At 49.3% G+C, this 6,589-nt stretch overlaps 1 protein-coding gene across 1 annotated transcript in view; it reads right to left on the reverse strand.

The window, feature by feature from the left end:
* The window catches only part of LOC141191489 (uncharacterized), a 30,894-nt gene extending 26,176 nt beyond the window's left edge, over nucleotides 1-4,718 (reverse strand). Inside the window, exon 1 of the mRNA XM_073661387.1 lies at nucleotides 4,657-4,718. The gene's annotated coding sequence lies outside the window, so the exon portion shown is untranslated. The remainder of the gene's footprint in view (nucleotides 1-4,656) is intronic.
* Nucleotides 4,719-6,589: the final 1,871 nt, after the last annotated feature.

A 6,589-nucleotide genomic window follows, 5' to 3' on the forward strand; every position in this document is an offset into this window, starting at 1 on the left:
AGAACTGAGGAAAGGGCAACTTGAAAACGCTTTGCTATCTTCTTATAGCCTTCTCCTGCTTTGAGGGCCTCCACCCTTTTCATTTTCAGAGTGCAAGCCAGCTGCTTAGAAGAACCTATGGCTTCTGTGGCTTCTGTTCTTTGGCACAAGGTTAGAGGAGGCTGTTTTTTTTGCATCACCTGGCCTTTCCTAACGATGATATTGATAGTGATGAAGTCATAACCCTAAAATGCTAATTAAGGTCTGGAACCTTGGTCAAAGTTATCTGAGCACATAAATCTGCAAGGGTGCCCAAACTTTTGCATTGGCCGATTTACCTTTTTGTAATTTATAAAATGTAAAAAATGACAATATAAATATATTTTTGCCTAAAATACAAAGGAAATGTGTCATATTTAATTTTAGGCCTTTTAGAGATCACTTAATCTAAAACTTGCTTAACTGTTCACAATAACAGTAATTTTGACCAGGGGTGCCCAAACTTTTACATGCCACTGTACATAACATACATCTAATCTGGTGCATAGAGTGGTCAGAGTGCCCGTACGCAGACTGAGTCTATAACAACTCTATTCACATATTTAATTGGTATACCAGTACATTTTTCACTCTTTGTTTCATTGCAGCCATTTGGTAAATTCTAAAAAGTTTATTTTTCTCTCATTAAAGTCCACTCTGCACCCCATCTTGACTGAAAAAAACAGAAATGTAGAAATTTTTGCAAATTTATTAAAAAAGAAAAACTGAAATATCACATGGTCATAAGTATTCAGACCCTTTGCTCAGTATTGAGTAGAAACACCCTTTTGAGCTAGTACAGCCATGAGTCTTCTGGGAATGATGCAACAAGTTTTTCCCACCTGGATTTTGGGTTCCTCTGCCATTCTTCCTTGCAGATCCTCTCCAGCTCCATCAGGTTGGATGGTGAACATTGGTGGACAGCCATTTTCAGGTCTCTCCAGAGATGCTCAATTGGGTTTCGGTCATGGCTCTGGCTGGGCCAGTCAAGAGTGGTCACAGAGTTGTTCTGAAGCCACTCCTTTGTTATTTTAGCTGTGTGCTTAGGGTCATTGTCTAGTTGGAAGGTGAACCTTTGGCCAAGTCTGAGGTCCAGAGCACTCTGGAAGAGGTTTTCATCCAGGATATCTCTGTACTTAGCCGCATTCATGTTTCCTTCAATTGCAACCAGTCGTCCTGTCCCTGCAGCTGAAAAACACCCCCATAGCATGATGCTGCCACCATGTTTAACTGTTGGGATTGTATTGGGGAGGTGATGAGCAGTGCCTGGTTTTCGCTACACATACCGCTTAGAATTATCACAAAAAAAGGTCTATCTTCATCTCATCAGACCAGAGAATCTTATTTCTCATAGTCTGGGAGTCCTTCATGTGTTTTTGAGCAAACTCTATGCGGGCTTTCATATGTCTTGAATTGAGGAGAGGCTTCCGTCGGGCCACTCTACCATAAAGGTCCGACTGGTGGAGGGCCGCAGTGATAGTTGACTTTGTGGAACTTTCTCATATCTCCCTACTGCATCTCTGGAACTCAGCCACAGTGATCTTGGGGTTCTTCTTTACCTCTCTCACCAATTCTTTTCTCCCATGATTGCTCAGTTTGGCTAGACGGCCAGGACTAGGAAAACTTCTGGTGGTCCGAAACTTCTTCCATTTAAGGATTATGGAGGCCACTGTGCTCTTAGGAATTTTGAGTAATGCAGAAATTATTTTGTAACCTTGGCCAGATCTGTGCTTTGCCACATTTCTGTCTCTGAGCTCCTTGGGCAGTTCTTTTGAGCTCATGATTTCTCATTTGGTCTGACATGCACTGTGAGCTGTGAGGTCTTACATAGACAGGTGTGTGCCTTTCCAAATCAAGTCCTATCAGTTTAATTAAACACAGCTGGACTCCAATGAAGGAGTAGAACCATCTCAAGGAGGATCACAAGGAAATGAACAGCATGTAACTTAAATATGAGTGCCTGAGCAAAGGGTCTGAATACTTATGTGATATTTCAGTTTTTCTTTTTTATAAATTTGCAAAAATTTCTACATTTTTTTCAGTCAAGATGTGGTGCAGAGTGTACTTCAATGAGAAAAAATGAACTTTTTAGAATTTACCAAATGGCTGCAATGAAACAAAGAGTGAAAAATGTACAGGGGTCTGAATACTTTCCGTACCCGCTGTATATATCAGGATGGGGGGTGGTCATGTTCCCTAATGATAATCCGCATGTGCTGTGCACATGCTGCGGAAATTTCCACTGCGGATTATCATTGCGGAAAAATCTGCAGCACTACCAATTATTTTGCGGAAGCGCGGCGCTTTCGCCGCCATTGACTTGCATTGGAACACATGGAATCCGCATCACTGCATCTGTACATGCAGAATCCATGCGTTTCAATGTGTGGATGGTACCTGGGTGTGGAGGACAGGAGACTCTCCTCCGGACCCGGGTACCGTAGAACCTGTAAAAAAAGAATAAAATAAAAAATAAATATTATACTTACCTTCTGATGGCCCCCGGTGTCTTTATCCGATGCGTCCTGGCTTGCCGGCAGCTCGCGATGGTCTGAAAAGGACCTGCCGTGACGTCATTTAGTCATGTAACGTGTCACGTGACCGCTGACGTCGGCAGGCCATCAGAAGGTAATTATATATTTATTTTTTACCATTCTTTTACGGTCACACTAAATAAATCCATGCCGGTTGCATGGATTAATATAGTGTGACCAAGTTGTCAAGCACTTTCCAAGTGATGCTAAAATCGCTTGGAAATCTCTTGTCAACCCGCATGCGGAAATGCAAGTGAAGAAATCTTCACATCAGCAAGTCCCTGGCAGGAAAAACGCATGTACAATCCGCATGTACAATCCGCATGCGTTTTTTTCTGCCAGGGAGATGCAGAATTGCTCAAAAAAAATCCAGAGCATTTCTGCATCGTGGGCACATAGCCTTACATTAATTGTATGACTCAATATTGAGCACACGTAACCATCTATACACAGCAGGAGGCCGCACGTAGCCATCTATATCTATACACAGCGGGAGGCCGCACGTAGCCATCTATACACAGCGGGAGGCCGCACGTAGCCATCTATATCTATACACAGCGGGAGGCCGCACGTAGCCATCTATACACAGCGGGAGGCCGCACGTAGCCATCTATACACAGCGGGACGCCGCACGGCGCCATCTATACACGGCGGTATTCCGCACGGCGCCACCTATACACAGCGGGAGCCCGCACGGCGCCACCTATACACAGCGGGAGGCCGCACGGCGCCACCTATACTCAGCGGGAGGCCGCACGGCGCCACCTATACACAGCAGGGGGCCGCACGACGCCACCTATACACAGCGGGAGGCTGCACAGCGCCATCTATACACAGCAGGAGGCCGCACGGTGCCCCCCCCAGAGACAGCAAGAGGCCGCATGGCGCCATCTATACACAGCGGGAGGCCGCACGGCGCCCCCCCAGAGACAGCAGAAGGCAACACGGCGCCATCTATACACAGCGGGAGGCCGCACGGCGCCCCCCCCAGAGACAGCAGGAGGCCGCACGGCACCATCTATACACAGCGGGAGGCCGCACGGCGCCCCCCCCCAGAGACAGCAGGAGGCCGCACGGCGCCATCTATACTCAGCAGGAGGCCGCACGGCGCCACCTATACACAGCGGGAGGCCGCACGGCGCCCCCCCCAGAGACAGCAGGAGGCCGCACGGTGCCCCCGTCCCCAGAGACAGCGGTAGGCCGCACGGCGCCACCTATACACAGCGGTAGGCCACACGGCACCACCTATACACAGTGGTAGGCCACACGCCGCCACCTATACACAGCGGTAGGCCGCACGGCGCCACCTATACACAGCGGTAGGCCGCACGCCGCCACCTATACACAGCGGGAGGCCGCACGGCCCCCCCCCCCCCCGAGACAGCAGGAGGCCGCACAGCGCCATCTATACACAGCGGGAGGCCACACGGCACCCCCCCCAGAGACAGCAGGAAGCCGCACGGCGCCTTCTATACACAGCGGGAGGCCGCACGGCGCCCCCCCCCGAGACAGCAGGAGGCCGCACGGCGCCATCTATACACAGCGGGAGGCCACACGGCGCCCCCCCAGAGACAGCAGGAGGCCGCACGGCGTCAGCTATACTCAGCAGGAGGCCACGCGCAGTCACGCACACACAAACATATACATACACGCATAAATACATTTGAAACACAAAAATACATATAAACAGACATCACACAATGATATCTGCCTGCACACACACACATACATATACACACACACACACACTCACCATCCCCCGGCTCGGCTCCAGCTCTTTTCCGGTGCAGCACTGCAGGCCGGGTGCGCACTGCGTGACGTCACAGCTAGGAGACACGGCCGCGCACAGGGCCGTGTCTCCTAGCAGTGACACGCCGGGCCAGCATAGGGAAGTTAACTGCTGCAGTGCTGGCCCGAAGAAGAAGCGGTCCGGAGGCCCCCCCCAGCCACTGTCTGCCGGTATGTGCCGCAGCGACGAACATATAATGAGGACAATCTGGCCATAGACACCTCAGAGCCCTGGGCCCCCTGGAGGTTCGGGGCCCTGGGCGGTAGCCCAGATCGTCCTCATTATAATCCGCCTATGTGGGGGATCTCCACATACCTCCACCTGCAGAGCCGCCACCACATATATGGCTGTTGTGTGCACACAGGACCTGTGATGAGGTCACAGGAGGGAGGAGTCAGGGGTCACATGATCAGGGGCCTTAGTGGATGCAGGACTCTGCTGTGCTGGTTGTCATGGTGCTGGATGAGCTGAAGTTTATGTGTGGAGTCAGGAGGGGTTTACAGTGTGGATGTAGCAGAGCTGCGTGTGTACGAGGTGTATGGAGCGGAGCCACGCATGTACGAGGTGTACGGAGCAGAGCCGCGCGTGTACGAGGCGTACGGAGCGGAGCCGCGCGTGTACGAGGCGTACGGAGCGGAGCCGCGCGTGTACGAGGCGTACGGAGCAGAGCCGCGCGTGTACGAGGCGTACGGAGCGGAGCCCTGTGTGTACGAGGTGTACGGAGCGGAGCCCTGTGTGTACGAGGTGTACGGAGCGGAGCCCTGTGTGTACGAGCTGTACGGAGCGGAGCCCTGTGTGTACGAGGTGTACGGAGCGGAGCCCTGTGTGTACGAGGCGTACGGAGCGGAACCGTGCGTGTACGAGGTATACGGTGCTGAGGTTTTATTCGATAATCTTCTCCTGCCGTTTGGATTCTCCAATGCACCAACAGGATTTCACGACTTTCTGAATGATATTCCTCTGATTACATCGGGAGATTTCTTGTGATTTATCTTGACGATATAGAATTTTCTACTGATTTGGATTCTCACCAGGAACATGTCCGTCTTGTATTAGAAAGGTTGAGGGAGAATTCTTTCTTTGTTACATTTGAGAAATGTTTTTTTTCTGTTCAGGAAGTTTCAGTCCCGGGGGTAATTTTATCGGCTGATGGGTTTACGATGGATCCCGGGAAGGTGAAAGCCATAATAGATTGGGTCCAACCTGGTGACCTGAAAGTGTTGCAACGTTTTGTAGGATTCGCCAACTATTATAGGAAATTCTTTAGGGTTTTTTTCTCAGATTACTGACCTCACATATAAGGGGGCAGATCTCAAGGTTTGGTCACCAGATGCTATTGGGGCTTCTGAAAAATTGAAGGAGTGTTTTATGTCTGCTCCTCTTCTAATCCATCCCGATCTCCAAGAACCATTCATTGTGGAGGTGGATGTTTCATTCATTGTGGAGGTGGATGTTTCGGAGGTCGGGGTCGGGGCCGTTTTATGTCAATGTTCCAGGACTCTGGCCAATTTGTGGCCATGTGCTTTATTATCAAGAAAATTTTCATCTGCTGAAATAAATTTTGTGGTTGGGAATTGTGAGTTACTCACTGTTAAATCAGCCTTTAAGGTTTGAAGACATTTTCTGGAGGGAGAAGTTCATCCAATCACTGTGGTCACTGACCAGAAGAATTTAGCGTATATTGAATCAGCTAAATGGCTAACTCCTAGACAGACCGGAGGGTCCCTTATTTTTCTCTAGATTCAATTTCTCTATCACTTTCAGGCCGGGATCCAAGCAGTTTTAGTTCTGTTTCTCCTCCAAAACCTCCATTCTCCCTGAGGGCATTGTGGTTTCTGTGATATCCTTGGAGGTTGAAGCTGAGATCCGTAAAGTCCTATCTGTTCTGTCTACTCATGAGCAGCTAAGGGAATGTTCATAGAGTTATTCTAGTTGCGACCTGTAGAGGTCACCAGTTGTCTGTTTATGTTGTTTAGAAGCTGTACATCATCTAGCAATACTCTAAGGCTAAGTGCCCACGATGCAGAAATGCTGCAGATTTTTTCTGCTTCTCCCTGGCAGGAAAAACAAATGCGGTTTTTACATGCGTTTTTCCCGCCAAATAGAAGCATTTGTCAAGCGTTTTTGCATGCATTTCTGCTTGCGGGTTATCAAGCACTTTTCCAAGTGATTTTAGCATCACTTGGAAAGTGCTTGACAACTTGTTCACACTATATAAATCCATGCAACTGGCATGGATTTATATAGT

The sequence above is a fragment of the Phyllobates terribilis genome, unplaced genomic scaffold, assembly GCF_046119375.1.
Source record: "Phyllobates terribilis strain yellow unplaced genomic scaffold, ASM4611937v1 Scaffold_46__1_contigs__length_10046794, whole genome shotgun sequence".
Classification (NCBI taxonomy): domain Eukaryota; kingdom Metazoa; phylum Chordata; class Amphibia; order Anura; family Dendrobatidae; genus Phyllobates; species Phyllobates terribilis.